At 45.0% G+C, this 18172-nt stretch overlaps 1 protein-coding gene across 1 annotated transcript in view; it reads right to left on the bottom strand.

Moving 5' to 3' along the window:
* TXLNG (taxilin gamma) overlaps positions 1-18172 on the bottom strand; it is a 56411-nt gene that overhangs the window by 11913 nt on the left and 26326 nt on the right. The window lies entirely within an intron of this gene.

The following is an 18172-nucleotide window of genomic DNA, read 5'->3' as shown; positions in this document are numbered from 1 at the left end:
CCCAGTTTCCTTGGGGGACACAGAAGACCTTGGGACGTTCAAAAGCAGTCCAAAGGGGGAGGGACCACAGCACCAAGGCGAAGCACCCGAAGGCAACAAAAAACCGCCGCCTGCAGACCAGGCGGCCCAAGGCAGCATACGCCGAAGGCCGAGTATGCACCCTGTAGAACTCGGTAAGGTGTGCAAGGAAGACCAGTGACCACCTTACAAATGCATGGCCGAAGCCTAATGCCTCCGGCCCAGGAAAAACCGACAGCTCTGGCAAAATGAATGGTGACACCAAAAGCAGAACCCTGCCCTTGGTGCGACAACCACAGCAAGAGCCACACTGAGAAAGCGGAGGAAAGCCACCCTGGAGGCCCTCAACCCTTTGCGCGGACCTCCTGGGAACACAAGAGACCGAACGTCGACAAGAGTCGGAGATCTCCAAGTAAAAAACTGCAAGGCCCAAACAACGTCCAAATCGGTGAAGTGTCCGTTCCCGGGAGTGGGAAGGGGAGGACGACTGCCTCAATGAAATGAAGGACAAACACCACCTTCAGAAGGAAGGAAGAGATGGAATGGAGAACAGCCCTGTCCTGGGGGAAGACAGAAGGCTCGGAACAAGAAGGGCCGCCACTCAGGCACCAGTCAGAGACACGATGGCTACAGAAACCCAACCGTACAGGACAGAAGGAGTAGAGAGGACTTCTGTAACGGCTCCAAGGAAAAATTGGAGCGCCAAGAGCCCAGTATGTAGTTCCCAGGACGGTAACGGAGGGCAGTACAAAGTAACCCAAGAGCCGCTCCATGGAAGAAGTTCCTGACAGGCCCAGAGGGTCGGGGAACGCTGAAAGAGGAAGGACAGGAACGACACCTGATACCTCAAGCAACGGAGTCCCAGCCCCAGGCCGGGCTGGAGAAAGACAGAACCATGGAGAGAGAAAGGCAGAGTGGGGGAACGCCCAGCTTCCCACAGAACCCCAGGTAAAGCCCTAAGTCCTACCACAGATCCTGGACGAAAACTCGGCTAGAAGCGAACACTAGCGAGCTCACTAGAGTCGCCTGGGCAAGCGGGCGAAAACCCAATGATCAGTAACACGGGCAGAACGGTCGGTAGAACTGGTCCCGTCGGCCCCGAACAATGTTGTCCCGTATCCACCTGGAGTGGGGGAGCAGACGGACAGGAACCGAAGGGTCCGCCCAGCAACCGCCCGATGCCAGGACAAGACAGGCTAAAGCCCAAGCCGATGTAGCCACCACAGGAAGACGGACTAAATGGTAGTCCTCCCAAGTTACCGAGAAGGTAAATCCATAGCAGAAACATTGCCTAGAATGGAAAAAACGCAATCTGCACCCAGCGGGAGGACAGAACGCGGTAGACCCGTTAGATAGGTACACAGCTAGTACAGTCAGTGTGGACAAGACACCAGAACCATCCACCTGAACAACCATGCTCTTCCCAGAGGGAAGGGCAGAGAAGGAACATCCTCTGAAGCGTGGCCGGAACAGAAGCCCCATCGGAGAGATCCGTACCGAGTGGGAGCCAAACAGAACCGGCGAGAAAAGGCAGTCGAGACAGAGGCCGGGATAACACCCTCCAAAGAAAGGAGGAGTGGGCATAGAGAAGCCATAGGACAGCTCAAAAGCAGAACCCCGCTACACTGAGACGCCCGGTTCACCGCTTCGCAGAAGGCGAATATCCTGAAGAACTCAAGGTGGATGTCCTCCGGACCTGGGTAAGCGAGCACCCAAGAGAAGTTGGGTGACCTCTTCAAGAGCGGCCCGAACCTGGTAGGAGGAAATAGTAGTAGGCGAGGGGACCGTAGTCCCGCCAGAGCCAACATAGAATGCGAAGGGCGCTGCAGACAGCACTCTCGACCATGTGACCACTAGCGCAGGGAAACAATGCTGCGGGAAGACGAATGGGTACGTGTCTAGGAACCACGAACACTCCCCGGCGGAAGGGCCAACGAAATGAATGAGCACCGCCCAGCTCGGAGCAGTAGCGAGCAGGTAGAGGCCGTCTACTTATATATAAGGGATTCATTTATTGTTTGTTGGACAACACCTTAGGCTTACACAGGTGGACAGAATGATCTCTTTAGAGAATAGTGCAAGGCTTGCTGCAAACACCGTCTCCCAAGAGAAAAAAAAAAAATATGTCACAGGAGGAAAGGAGGGATACGTACGAGTAGCCCCGTAAGCAGTGAGAAGGCCAACCCACCTACGGGACGAGAAGGTATACACGGCCCAAACAACGCACAAAAACGTCCACTCACTGCAAAAATATCACTCAGCGAAGGCCAGCCAGAGTGCCACAGTATCTACGGAAGTGCAAAGTGCAAACTGAAAAGGAGTTATGCACAAGACTAGTATGGTATGCGATGGAACGCAAAACTGACCGCCCCGAAAGGGGGGAAATGTACCTGGCAAATTGCAGTCGGCAAGGGTGCAAAAGCCCGCCCCAAAAAAAGGGGGGAATGCCCCAGGCCGTACCTACGTCAGAGAAGTAGGGCATACCATACTTCGCCCCGAAGGGCGCCATGCACATAGCCACACAGTATCCAGCAGGAATGCAGGAGGTCCACCTAGTGAAAGGGGGACATGCACGGGGCTATCCTAGCATTAAGTGAGTGTGCAACAACTCACCCAACACCGAAACTTCGTGAGAGTGTAACTACTCCCAATGAAGGGGAACATGTGCAAGTCCAATACGGCACATACAAGGACAGCCTTGAATCTCGTGAGCGTGCAAAATTCCGCCCATGGAATGAGGGGTGGTCACGCACAAGGCCAGCACGGTATCCAATGGGAGCGCAAGCGTTCCACCCATGTTAGAGGGCCATGCTCAAGGCCAGCAACGTATCCGGTGAGAGTGTAGTATGCCGCCCAGAAAAGAGGGGGGCGGGGGGGGGTCATGCACACGGTCAGCATCGCATCCAGGGAGAGTGCGATCAGTCGGTGAGAATGTGTGCATGTCACCTGAAGGAGGCGTGCCCATGGCCGGCAGCGAATCCAGTGAGAGTGCGTACACCGCCCACGGAAGAGGGGTCATGCATATGGCCGGCAGCGGATCCAGTGAGAGTGCAGTATTCCGCCTAAGAAAAGGGGGTCATGCACAGATCGCCATGTATGGGGTTCATGCACATGGCCAACAACGTACCGGCGAGAGAACATCACCGACCGAGGGAGTGTATGTATGCCGCCACAGGGAAAATCCAATGAGAGTGCATCATACCACCTATGGAAAGTGGTCATGCACATGGCTGGCAGTGAATCCAGTGAGAGTGCCGAATGCCGTCCACGGAAGGGAGTCATGCCTATGGGCGTCAGCGAATTCAGAGAGTGCAGCATTCCGCCTATGGAAGGGGGTCACGCACATGATCGGCAACGAATCCAGTGAGAGTGCAGCGTTCCACCAATGGAAAGGGATCGTGCACATGGCCAGCACCGTATCTGGTGAGAGTGCAGTATTCCGCCTAAGAAAAGGGGGTCATGCACAGATCGCAACGAATCTAGTGAGTGTAGCGTTCCGCCTATGGAAGGAGGTCGTGCACATGGCCAGCACCGTATCCGGTGAAACTGCAGTAGTCCGCCAATGAAAGGGGGATCATGCACAAGGCCAACCCGCAGCTAGGGAGAGTACAGTATCCCGCCCAGGAGGGGGGTCCCGCACATGGCAGTACCATAACTGAAGAGGGTGACGAATGCTGCCTACAGAAAGGGCCGCATGCACTTGACCAGCGCCGTATCGTGAGAGGGGGCTAGGAGGGTAAAATGACCCTGGCAGCGCCGCAGCCGGAAGGGGGGCATGTACTGACATGAGGCTGCAGCGTCCCTCGCAGCCCACAAGTTATATATATCAAAAAATTATTATTTTTTTATTTTTTATTTTATATATATAACAGAAAGGGGAGCCACCTACAGGGGCACGGGGGGGTTGGCAGCCATACAGGCCCATCTGAAGCCGGCCTGTACCCAAAGGGTTAAACAGGGATCCGGCCAGGAGGGCGGCGCTGCGATCCCCTGGGGGCAGCCATACAGGCCCATCTGAAGCCGGCCTGTACCGCGGCGCTGCGATCCCCTGGGGGCACCCATACAGGCCATCTGAAGCCGGCCTGTACCCAAAGGGTTAACAGGGATCCGGCCTGGAGGGCGGCGCTGCGATCCCCTGGGGGCGGGGGAACCTCCCGGCGGGAAGAATTCCCGCCTGGAGAAGTTCCAGCCCCCTCCAACAGAGGCCGGAATTTTGCGGCCTAGTAATTGTAGGCCGTGAAGCCGAGGCCTAAATTATTAGCGGCGCCCGGCTGACCGGGGCCGCACAGTATTCAAGTACCGGCCGGGGAACGAAGCGGCGCATGCACATGCCGGCCGCGGGTGCCCACCCCGCGGGCCGGAAGAGCCGGGGACCCGGATAGAGCGCCGGGATCGCGGCCGTAAAGCCTGCGGTGCCCGGCCGACCGGAATGTTCCGACGGTCGGCCTGGGGCTGTTGAAGCATAGCGCTCATATTGCAGGCCGCGGGTGCCCACCCCGCTGCCCAGAAGCGAGGACCCTGCGCTCGGCAGCCATTTTACCCATGGAGCGGGCCCTGGCTTATAAGAGCGCAACATGTGGCCAACAGCCACAACCACCTTGCCCTTGGGCCGGTGCCCGTGAGGGCAGAGGAGGGTCAGGAGCAGCAAGGCTCTGGCCCAGAAGCAGTAGCCGGTAAGAGGGAGGGGGACCCTGAGACCGGGTGCCTGTGAGGGTGGGACGCCTGCATAACCCCTCCGTCAGGGGCAGCTAGTTGCGGACCTCTGCAGCTCCCCAGGCATTCTTCTTGTAGGGAGAAGGGTGCCAATGACCTATGGAGGCCAGGAGAGAGGGAGCAGAATGTCGCCCTGCGGCAGCCCAGGGGCCAGCCTAGGTCTAGCAGGGACAGAAGGGTCCATAGGCCCAGTATAGGGTCAGGCACGCAGGAGACCGGGGGGGACGGGGACGTTGGGCTGGAGAAGCCAATCTCTCACCATAGACGTCTTCACCCTCGGTCCGTTCCAGCAGGGTCGCCCCTTCAGCTACTGGCACCGTAGTGGCAGGACGCTGGAAGGGGGACTTGGCGTGCGGGCGACCCTTGCGCTGGCGGGATGTAGGGGAGCTGGGCTGCCCTGATCCACCTTGCCTTCTGTGGGGGAGGCAGCCGTGCGGGTGACCGGCACTGGCGCAGCTCAACCCCGGGAGAAACAGAGAGGTCTAGTGCGTCTCTGTTGTCCCTGATGATCTGGAACAAAAAGAAAAGAAAAAAGTAAAAATCTAAAATTTAAACAAGGAGAAACCAGCCCTGCAGAGCAGGGAGTGTCTTGCCTCCTTGGACACTAAGCAAAAACTGGGAGTCTCTCTCTCCAGGCTGAGGGTATAGCTGTGGAGGAGGGGCTTAACAGTCTTCACTTAGTGTCACGCCTCCTAGGGAGATGAGCTATACCCAAGGTCTTCTGTGTCCCCCAAGGAAACTGGGCGAGAAAAATAGCATTAGATACGGTATGGATCAGGTAGTCCTGAGTCCTCCGAGATACTGGAGGAGACTGTTCTTTAGGTAGGGTTATGGCATTCAATATGGGACCTGTCCCTAATGCTCACCCTTTTCTTAGTAGTCCCTGCCTAAAGAACGGAATGGCCGCCCCGATAGGGGCGATCCCGTATTCAGGAACCTCCTATATGCCCTGGGATGGCCCTGAAAACAGGTGACACACGCAAAACCATATGGTATGCCCAATATTAATATATTGTGGCCTATTCTAAGTACAAAAAATAATAATAAATGCTCAGTACACATAGTTGTTATAGTAGATATTAAATAGATGCTGAGTACACAATATCGTTCTTCTAGATACAAAAATAAGGATGCTCAGTACACACGGTTATCATTATAGATATCAAATAAATGCTGAGTACATAGTATCATTCTCAAGTATACAATAGAAAATATAGCTATCATCCAGTGGATGCCAAGTACACTGTTCGCCAGTTTAATTACAATGATATAGGTACCTAAGCCATTACAGTTGGCAACACCACGCTTAAGGCCCCTAAATCCCAACGCGTTTCGTCCCCACAACAATAATTTGGGACACCTAATCCAGTGTCCCAATAGGCATCATATAAAAATCTATTATCTCACTGATGACAATGATAAATTTGTCATTTTCAGCAAACAATTATAACAATAAACCATATATCCAGTCCGACATATGGTCCAAGACATGCCCGTCCACAACAGTATTGGTAAATAAGATTCAGGAAAATGTGGTGCATAAATGATATTGCACCATATTAATATGTCAATGGTACTTGCGTGCCCCGGAATAGATGATCAAGATGATCTCATGGGGTAACTGATGAATATGGTTACCACATTAGTCCGGCCGCATTACCGATAGTCTGCATCCGTGCCTCATTGGATTAAAGGTCTATGCAGTAGAATGGCCTAACTGAAACATGGCATCTGTCTGACATTCAGTAAGCAGCAGTGTTACATGACATACTTCTGCTGAATCAGCACACATTCATGTGATAAGAAAATAGGACCAGTGGTGGAATCATGATTTTATTTTAGTGCTTACTGTAACTACATTACTGTGTGCATTTACATGGCTGCCTGTCTCTAGGTGATGTCATGCTGTTAGTAAACTTTAGAGTTTAAAAAAAACAAAACAAAAAAAACAGACAGACATGATTATATGCTGCTGCAGGTAGTAATACTGTATACTATGTTCTGCTCCTCAATACACTACTATTAACCTGTTAGGCACCTGGGCAGTTAATTGAAAGCCAGGTCACTTGTCAGGGTCACATGACTGACACCATGTTTAGCTCTGCCAACCTCTTCTGTGGATGCATTTTACAGGACTAAAATGGGCCGCACCATTTTTTTTCTTTAGGGAGAGGCTAGTGTATGCATATAACAAAAGGTATGCAAGCAAAATTTTAAATAGATTTATATCAGAAAATTGTTCAACACCCTATTCTCTACATTAAAACTGGAATACCTGAAACATTTTTGGGAAAGAAAAAAATTCAAAACAGATCTTTATCTCTTTCTTAGAGAGCTTGAATAAGCCTATTGTTTGTATTTAAAGAGGACCTTTCATCACTCCTGACATGCCTGTTTTAATAGCTCCATGCATTCCCCATGTAATAACTATTCTATTCTTAGGTCTGTATGTTGTGCCGTTCCTTTATTATTTCTACTAGAAGTTATGAATGAATTGCTAGCAGTCTGCAGTAAGGGTACAGAGGGGTGGTAACCAGCTTGGGGGGGGGGGGTACCTGCACAGACTCATTCTATCCAATCAGTGCTGCCATTTTCAGACTGTGCAGGTACACCCCCCCAACTGGTTACCTCCCCTCTGTACCCTTACTGCAGACTGCTAGCAATTAATTCATAACTTCTAGTAGAAATAATAAAGGAATGACACAACAGAGTCATAGGAATAGATGCTCCAGAATTGTTATTACATGGAAAATGCATGAAGCTATTAAAACAGGCATGTCAGGAGAGATGAAAGGTCCTCTTTAAGCTTCATTAAATCCTCTCTGGTGCCCAGTACAGTTTCTCTTGTAGCTGAAATTTTGGTCCACCGCCTGCATTGACTGGTGGCCCAGACAAGCTTAGTAGTGTATTTGCTTACTTGCTCCTTATCTTGTTAGACATCTTTCCTTGTCCTATTTGAAAGGACAAGAGGAGTCTAGTATCCTTTGGACTTAGAATCCCTAACTTCAGATTAACGATCTGTACAGAAGTGGTTACACAGTCTAGTCTTGTAAGAAGATTTAGATAGATTCAATAAAAGGCAATTACCCAGATAAGGGAATATGCTGAGTTTTGATTTATTCCCAGTGAGTAAAAAGAATATAATTTTACCACATATTGTAAAGTTTATTTGAATAATCACGTAAAGGGAATTTTGGTTTCTATATCATTGTTTTAAATAGGTGTTTTATATAACTAAGAGTATGGTAATTACAGATATATTCATTTAATGTTACAATTGAGGTGGAAGTTCCTAGGTAGTTTAAGAGTATTGTGTCAGAGAATAGTGTAAGTTAATGATCTCTTTCTTCAAGAAGATTTCTTGAAGGAGAATTGTGGATACAGGTGATTATAAACAAACCTTGTATTTTTACCAAACAATGACCAAGAGTGTCATAGTGTGTGTATGGAAGTAATTAGGTTTAGTCAGAGATTTAGAAAGAAAATAGTATGTTTGACAAAAGATAAACTTCATTGTCTCTTTCAGATCTCTTCAAGGTTCTGTCTGGAATCTTAGTTAAAGTTTATCCCTTCTTTAAATTAATAGGGAAATATACAGAAAATAGCTATAATTGGCAAGATTTTTTACATGGAGCCTTAGTGCCATCTAGTGTTAAGAGTAAAATTAAGACCTAGATTGCGAAATCACTGGGGGAGGTCCTTTTAGTGATAAGTTGTTATCACTAGTTAATGATAAAACTAGACCAATCCCATTTTTGAATGAGATAAAAAGGTTAGGTGAACTGACAGAAGGGGCATCAGCTCTTTGAGGGGGAAGTTCTCTAAGAATAATCTTCCTGATCTCCATCTGATCCCCTTACCTGAGGGGATCATCCATCCAGCCATCCGATTGACTACCTATCCAGCTATTGGTGGCAGCCATCTTGAAACCACACAGTGATAGAAGATAGGACTTGTGGAATTTTAGTCCTGAACCTTGAAACTGATTTCTACTAGCCGATACACTGGAATAGTATTAATTTGCCTATAGTTTGTAGGAGATTTAATAGAATATATATCTATATATACAGTGGATATAAAAATTCTACACACCCCTGTTAAAATGTCAGGTTTCTGTGCTGTAAAACAAAATGACAAAGATAAATCATTTCAGAACTTTTTCCACCTTTAATGTGACCTATAAACTGTACCACTGAATTGAAAAACAAACTGAAATCATTTAGGTGGAGGGAAGAAAATAATAATAATAATAATAATAATAATAATGTGGTTGCATAAGTGTGCACACCTTCTTATAACTGGGGATGTAGCTGTGTTCAGAATTAACCAATCACATATGTTAAATAGGAGTCAGCATACACCTGCCATCATTAAACTGCCTCTGATTAACCCCAAATAAAGTTCAGCTGCTCTAGTTGGTCTTTTCTGAAATTTTCTTAGTTGCATCCCACAGCAAAAGCAATGGTTCACAGAGAGCTTCCAAAGCATCAGAGGGATCTCATTGTTAAAAGGTATCAGTCTGGAAAAGGGTACAAAAGAATTTCCAAGGCATTCGATATACCATGGAACATAGTGAAGACCGTCATCATCAAGTGGAGAAAATATGGCACAACAGTGACATTACCTAGAACTGGACGTCCCTCCAAAATTTATGAAAAGACGAGAAGAAAACTGGTCTGGGAGGCTACCAAGAGGTCAACAGCAACATTAAAGGAGCTGTAGGAATATCTGGCAAGTACTGGCTGTGTGGTACATGTGACAACAATCTCCCGTATTCTTCATATGTCTGGGCTTTGGGGTAGAGTGGCAAGACGAAAGCCTTTTCTTACGAAGAAAAACATCCAAGCCAGGCTACATTTTGCAAAAACACATCTGAAGTCTCCCAAAAGCATGTGGGAAAAGGTGTTCTGGTCTGATAAAAAACCAAGGTTGAACTTTTTGGCCATAATTCCAAAAGATATGTTTGGCGCAAAAACAACACTGCACATCACTAAAAGAACACCATACCCACAGTGAAGCATAGTGGTGGCAGCATCATGCCTTGGGGCGGTTTTTCTTCACCTGGAACTGGGGCCTTAGTTAAGCTAGAGGGAATTATGTACAGTTCCAAATACTAGTCAATATTGGCACAAAACCTTCAGGCTTCTGCTAGAAAGCCGAACATGAAGAGGAACTTAATCTTTCAGCATGACAACGACCCAAAGCCTACATCCAAATCAACAAAGGAATGGCTTCACCAGAAGAAGATTAAAGTTTTGGACTGGCCCATCCAGAGCCCAGACCTGAATAGAAACATAGAATGTGTCGGCACATAAGAACCATTTGGCCCATCTAGTCTGCCCAATATACTGAATACTATGAATAGCCCCTGGCCCTATCTTAGCGATGGCGCGTGTGAGAGACCCTGCTTATGTAGTTCAACAACCAGACCACGTTCAAAAAGGGAGAGGTTTTTTGCCTTTGCCATCACAACGTGTGACTACCTGACAGAAAATGACAATGAATCCACATCTTTGCACAGATTTGGCCTTTTAAAAGGCATGTGGTCCTAAACTTTTGATCAGCTGAAAAACAGCCTGTTTCAGTTTATTCGTTGTTTTCATTAAATTGAATGCTCAAAAAATGTTTCGTCTCACTCCCATTTCTTCTTGTTGCATGTTGAAGCTCTACTTGGAACCTTGTTAAGATCCAGCCATGCTAAATATGATTTTTTGCCATTTTTCAAGTGGTCTTAAACTTTTGATCAGGACTGTATAAAGGATGGCCTTATGCCTATCCCATGCATGCTTAAAACTCCACTGTATTTGCAACTACCACTTCTGCAGGAAGGCTATTCCATGCATTCAATACGCTCTCAGTAAAGTAATACTTCCTGATATAACTTTTAAACCTTTGCCCCTCTAATTTAATGTCCTCTTGTAGCAGTTTTTCTTCATTTAAATATGCTCTCCTCTTTTACTTTGTCGATTCCCTTTATGCATTTAAAAGTTTCTATCATATCCCCTCTGTCTCGTCTTTCTTCCAAGTTATACATGTTAAGGTCCTTTAATCTTTCCTGGTAAGTTTTATCCTGCAATCCATGTACTAGTTTAGTAGCTCTTCTCTGAACTCTCTCCAAAGTATCAATATCCTTCTGGAGATATGGTCTCCAGTACTGAGCACAATACTCCAAATGAGGTCTCACTAGTGCTTTGTAGAGCGGCATGAGCACCTCCCTCTTTCTACTGGTAATGCATCTCCCTATACACCCAAGCATTCTGCTAGCATTTCCTGCTGCTCTATGACATTGTCTGCCTACCTTTAAGTCTTCTGAAATAATGACCCCTAAATCCCTTTCCTCAGATACTGAGGTTAGGACTGTATCACTGATTTTATATTCTGCTATTGGGTTTTTACACCCTAGGTGCATTATCTTGCACTTATTAACATTACATTTTAGTTGCCAGATTTTTGACCATTCCTCTAGTTTTCCCAAATCCTTTTCCATTTGGTGTATCCCTCCAGGAACATCAATCCTGTTACAAATCTTTGTGTCATCAGCAAAAAGACACCTTACCATCGAGACCTTCTGCAATTTCACTGATAAAGATATTAAACAATATGGGTCCCAGAACAGATCCCTGAGGTACCCCACTGGTAACAAGACCATGGTCTGAATATACTCCATTGACTACAACCCTCTGTTGTCTGTCCCTTAGCCACTGCCTAATCCATTCAATATGGGAGTCCAAGCCCAAAGACTCTAATTTATTGATAAGCCTTCGAGGTGGGACAGTATCAAAAGCCTTACCAAAGTCTAGATAAGCGATGTCTACGACTACTCCGCCATCTATTATTTTAGTCACCCAATCAAAAAAATCAATAAGATTAGTTTGACATGATCGCCCTGAAGTAAACCCATGCTGTTTTTAATCTTTCAATCCATGGGATTTTAGATGTTCCACAATCCTCTCCTTAAGTATGGTTTCCATTAATTTCCCCACTATTGATGTCAGGCTTACTGGCCTATAGTTGCCCGATTCCTCCCTACTACCTTTCTTGTGAATGGGCACAACATTTGCTAATTTCCAATCTTCTGGGACGACTCCTGTTACCAGTGATTGGTTAAATAAATCTGTTAAAGGGGTTGTCAGAGTTATAAAAAAAAAAATATAGCACTGAAAATCTGATATATAACCGAGCTAAGCAAGTTTTATTCAAAAAAAAAAAATATATATATATATCCATTTCCTCATTTACCTGGTTCTTTTCCGGCCCTTTGTTTACATGCAATAAAAACAATCTCTGCCCCTCCCCCTGCACTGCTAAGGGAGTGGCTACAAGAGCTGCCCTGAGTGACATGTCTGCCTGCTGGGAGACTCTGCAGCTTGTTGTATGTGTAGGACTACAAGTCCCAGCTGTATAATGACACTGCTAATGGAGTGAATACAAGAGCTGCCCTGAGTGACATGTCTGCCTGCTGGGAGACTCTGCAGCATGTTGTATGTGTAGGACTACAAGTCCAAGCTGTATAATGACACTGCTAAGGGAGTGGATACAAGAGCTGCCCTGAGTGCTGGGAGAATCAACAGCAACTTGTAAGTGTAGAACTACAAGTCCCAGCTGTATAATGACACTGCTAATACACATGGATCTTCCCCCTACCTTCTTGTGCAATGCTCTCTCTAGTATGTCAGCTCCAGTGCCCAGCATTGTCTCCTCACTGCCTGCAGAGCTGTGCAGCTGAAGGGGTTAAGAATCCTAGCAGAGAGTAGATGGCAGTGAGGGGGGGGGGGGGGGGGGGGGGGGCAGCCGTGGCCAGCACAGTGACCTCTCGTTTACAGGCTTGTAAATGACCTTTATCAGAGCAGGGAGAGAAGCTGACATCACAGGTCATGTGACCCTCAGTGAAATCTGAGAAACCAGCCACTGGAGATAAAGTGAGTTAATTGGAAAGCTGTTACATTTGCTTAGTTAGGAACATAGAAAGAACAAAAAAAATAACTCGGCTAACCCCTTTAATGGTTTTGCTAGTTCACAGCTAAGCTCTTTTAATAGCTTTGGGTGTATCCCATCAGGCCCCGGTGACTTATTTGTATTAATTTTAGACAGCTGACTTAGAACCTCTTCCTCTGTAAAGACACATGCATCAAAAGATTCATTAGTCTTCCTTCCTTAGGCTCCATTCACACATCCGCGGTGTGTTGCGGATCCGCAACACACCCGCCCGGCACCCCTATAGAAATGCCTATTCTTGTCCGCAAGCTGCGGACAAGAATAGGACATGCTCTTTCTTTTGCGGAGCTGTGGACCTGAAGATCCGGGCCGCGCTCCGCAAATGCGGATGCTGACAGCACACTGTGTGCTGTCCGCATCCATTCCGCCCCCATAGAAAATGAATGGGTCCGCACCCGTTCTGCAAAATTGCGGAACGAATGCGGACGTGTGAATGGTGCCTAACTGAGATCCCTTTCCTTAATTTTCCTTTGTAAAAACTGAACAGAAGTATTCATTGAGGCAGTCAGCTAGTTAGTTATCTTCTTCCATATACCTTCCGTCTTTTGTTTTTAATTTGGTAATTCCTTGTTTTTTTTTCATTTACGTATCTGAAGAATGTCTTATTGCCTTTTTTCACTGACTGAGCCAATTTCTCTTCTGCCTGTGCTTTAGAAGCTCTTATAACTGGTTTGGCCTCTCTCTGCATAATCTTATAAATTTGCCTGTCATCGTCTTTTCTTTCCCCATTTGTGAATACTAAATCTAAAATGGCCTCCTTCCGGGTTGGCTCCTCCACTACTTGCTGTAGAGATAATCCCAGTAGGGAATTTAGAATATCTGTACTCCTAGCAGAACTAGCTATTTTGGTTTTCCAGTTTACATCAGGAAGATTAAAGTCTCCCATAATGATAACTTCCCCTTTCAATGTCATTTTAGCTATTTCCTCAACTAGTAGATCATTGAAAATCTGTGGGGTGATCTGAAGAGGGCTGTGCACAGGAGATGCCCTCGCAATCTGACAGATTTGGAGTGTTTTTGCCAAGAAGAGTGGGCAAATCTTGCCAAGTCAAAATGTGCCTTTATTTTTATATTTTTTCTTCCTCTACCTAAAAGATTTCAGTGTGTTTTTCAATTGAGTGGTACAGTTTATAGGTCACATTAAAAGGTGGAAAAAGTTCTGAAATGATTTATCTTTGTCTTATTTTTTTTACATCACAGAAACCTGACATTTTATCTCCAAGGAACTAAGTTCAGTTCTAGGCCGGTATGGTTGATAATGTATATATATCTGTATAGATAAAAGATGAAATATGGTATAAACCAGATTTGGATTTAGTATGATATCTGTCGGCTCAGAAAAATCAGGTATCAAATTGCTTTAAATATAATTGGAGGTATTGTAGTGGGTGGATATATATATATATATATATATATATATATATATATATATATATATATATATATATATATATATATATACATATACACATACACACACACACATATATACACACACACACACTCTACATTACCTGGGCTTTCTTAAAAATGTGCATATCATTGATTGAATTTCATTTGTGACCAATTTTCTTATATATTAGTTTGCACTGTTTTATTGTTATTTAATAAATATATAATTTGATTTACCACTGCCTTCTTTTTGTCCTCTAACTTAGCGCAGATCACGAGCTCTCTTTAGCTTGGTATTTATAATAGGTTAGAATCTCCTCCTTTACAGATTCTAATTTATTCACATAAATAATATAGACTGTTAAATCGGAGACAGCATAAATATTCCGACAACCTCCTCTTAGTGCTGGCAGAGATCTCATCGTGATGAAGCGGATTGACACCTTTCATTCATCCCTACTTGTAAATTCATTGAAACACATGGCTAGATCTCTTTCTAGACAGTAGAAAAGGAAATGTGTGGGGGGATGCATACAGTGTTTTTTATGGGTGGAACTGCTGGTGCTGTGTGTGCGGGACTATATTCTATACAGGGGAGAAGGGGTTAAGGAGTTAAAGAGCTGACTGCAACGCACTCCGGGAAATTAAGGTGCTTGATTGCTTTTTTGCATGCATATAGTTAAAATAATGGTGTTTCATTATTCCAGATAATTTGTAGGATAACACTCCCACTCATCTGCCATCTGAAAATGAAAGACTGTCTTGTTGCAGAAAATCCTCATGAAGATTCCTGCTTTCTTTCTAGGTGTTCCGTCCCTTTAACCACCTCAGCCCCCAGTGCTTAAACACCCTGAAAGACCAGGCCACTTTTTACACTTCTGACCTACACTACTTTCACCGTTTATTGCTCGGTCATGCAACTTACCACCCAAATGAATTTTACCTCCTTTTCTTCTCACTAATAGAGCTTTCATTTGGTGGTATTTCTTTGCTGCTGACATTTTTACTTTTTTTGTTATTAATCGAAATTTAACGATTTTTTTGCAAAAAAAATGACATTTTTCACTTTCAGTTGTAAAATTTTGCAAAAAAAACGAGATCCATATATAAATTTTGCTCTAAATTTATTGTTCTACATGTCTTTAATAAAAAAAAAATGTTTAGATAAAAAAAAAATGGTTTGGGTAAAAGTTATAGCGTTTACAAACTATGGTACAAAAATGTGAATTTCCGCTTTTTGAAGCAGCTCTGACTTTCTGAGCACCTGTCATGTTTCCTGAGGTTTTACAATGCCCAGACAGTACAAACACCCCACAAATGACCCCATTTCGGAAAGTACACACCCTAAGGTATTCGCTGATGGGCATAGTGAGTTCATAGAACTTTTTATTTTTTGTCACAAGTTAGCGGAAAATGATGATTTTTTTTTTTTTTTTCTTACAAAGTCTCATATTCCACTAACTTGTGACAAAAAATAAAAAGTTCTATGAACTCACTATGCCCATCAGCGAATACCTTGGGGTCTCTTCTTTCCAAAATGGGGTCACTTGTGGGGTAGTTATACTGCCCTGGCATTCTAGGGGCCCAAATGTGTGGTAAGGAGTTTGAAATCAAATTCTGTAAAAAATGACGTGTGAAATCCGAAAGGTGCTCTTTGGAATATGGGCCCCTTTGCCCACCTAGGCTGCAAAAAAGTGTCACACATCTGGTATCTCCGTACTCAGGAGAAGGTGGGGAATGTGTTTTGGGGTGTCATTTTATATATACCCATGCTGGGTGAGAGAAATATCTTGGCAAAAGACAACTTTTCCCATTTTTTTATACAAAGTTGGCATTTGACCAAGATATTTATCTCACCCAGCATGGGTATATGTAAAAAGACACCCCAAAACACATTCCTCAACTTCTCCTGAGTACGGAGATACCAGATGTGTGACACTTTTTTGCAGCCTAGGTGGGCAAAGGGGCCCATATTCCAAAGAGCACCTTTCGGATTTCACAGGTCATTTTTTACAGAATTTGATTTCAAACTCCTTATCACACATTTGGGCCCCTAGAATGCCAGGGCAGTATAACTACCCCACAAGTGACCCCATTTTGGAAAGAAGACACCCCAAGGTATTCCGTGAGGGGCATGGCAAGTTCCTGGAATTTTTTATTTTTTGTCACAAGTTAGTGGAAAATGCTGTTTTTTTTTTTTTTTTTTTTTTTCCATACAAACAGCATTTTCCACTAACTTGTGACAAAAAATAAAAAATTCCAGGAACTTGCCATGCCCCTCACGGAATACCTTGGGGTGTCTTCTTTCCAAAATGGGGTCACTTGTGGGGTAGTTATACTGCCCTGGCATTTTCCAGGGGCCCTAATGTGTGGTAAGTAGGTAAATGACCTGTGAAATCCGAAAGGTGCTCTTTGGAATGTGGGCCCCTTTGCCCACCTAGGCTGCAAAAAAGTGTCACACATCTGGTATCTCCGTACTCAGGAAAAGGTGGGGAATGTGTTTTGTGGTGTAATTTTACATATACCCATGCTGGGTGAGAGAAATATCTTGGCAAAAGACAACTTTTCCCATTTTTTTATACAAAGTTGGCATTTGACCAAGATATTTATCTCACCCAGCATGGGTATATGTAAAAAGACACCCCAAAACACATTCCTCAACTTCTCCTGAATACAGAGATACCAGATGTGTGACACTTTTTTGCAGCCTAGGTGGGCAAAGGGGCCCAAATTCCTTTTAGGAGGGCATTTTTAGACATTTGGATACCAGACTTCTTCTCACGCTTTGGGGCCCCTAAAATGCCAGGGCAGTATAAATACCCCACATGTGACCCCATTTTGGAAAGAAGACACCCCAAGGTATTCAATGAGGGGCATGGCGAGTTCATTGAAAAAAAAAAATTTTGGCACAAGTTAGCGGAAATTGATTTTTTTGATTTTGTTCTCACAAAGTCTCCCTTTCCGCTAACTTGGGACAAAAATTTCAATCTTTCATGGACTCAATATGCCCCTCAGCGAATACCTTGGGGTGTCTTCTTTCCAAAATGGTGTTATTTGTGGGGTGTTTGTACTGCCCTGGCATTTGAGGGTCTCCGCAATCATTACATGTATGCCCAGCATTAGGAGTTTCTGCTATTCTCCTTATATTGAGCATACGGGTAATGAGATTTTTTTTTTCCGTTCAGCCTCTGGGCTGAAAGAAAAAAATGAACGGCACAGATTTCTTCATTCGCATCGATCAATGTGGATGAAAAAATCTCTGCTAAAAAAAGAAAAAGGAGGGGAAAGGCGTCTGCCAGGACATAGGAGCTCCGCCCAACATCCATACCCACTTCAGCTCGTATGCCCTGGCAAACCAGATTTCTCCATTCACATCAATTGATGTGGATGAATAAATCATTGCCGGGATTTTTTTTTTTATATATACAAAGTGTTTGCCAAAGTATATGAACACCGCCACCTCCTCAGCTCATATGCCTCGGCAAACATATCTTTTACTGCAGAGGAGAAATCTCGTCTTGCAGCGCCGCATACACAGACTTGCGTGTAATCTGACAGCAGCGCAATGCTTCTGTCCGAATGCACATCAGTGCTGCAGCTAGTCGATCGGTTGGTCCACCTGAAAGGTAAAAAAAACAAAACAAAAAAGAAAAAACCAGGCCGCAAAGCAATAACTTTATTAACTTTAGAACAGAACATATTAACTTTTTTTAACTTTTTTACTTACCGGTAATTTTTTTTTTGTTTAGTTTATTTTACCTTTATAGAACAAACCTCTCCTTCCCCATGGGACAATGTGCAAAGCGCAAATCGCCCAAAGATGTGGCGAAGTACGTTATGCACTTTATCCCAGGTGAAAGGAGAGGTTTGCAGCAGCTGAGAGTAAAAGGGCCCTAATAGCCCTGTGTGCCTGTCCTGTGAGATGCAATCCCTATGCTAGGTGTACCTGTGTGTGGTACTTCCGGAAACACTCACCAAAGCATAGGGCAGGGTGGTCAGGACAGTCAGGACAGAAATAGCGGGTGTCACGCCTTATTCCACTCCTGCTACAGAC

The sequence above is a fragment of the Bufo bufo genome, chromosome 3 (genome assembly GCF_905171765.1).
Source record: "Bufo bufo chromosome 3, aBufBuf1.1, whole genome shotgun sequence".
Classification (NCBI taxonomy): domain Eukaryota; kingdom Metazoa; phylum Chordata; class Amphibia; order Anura; family Bufonidae; genus Bufo; species Bufo bufo.
The sequence above is the reverse complement of the archived record's forward strand: the minus strand, read 5'-3'. Positions and strand labels throughout refer to the sequence as shown.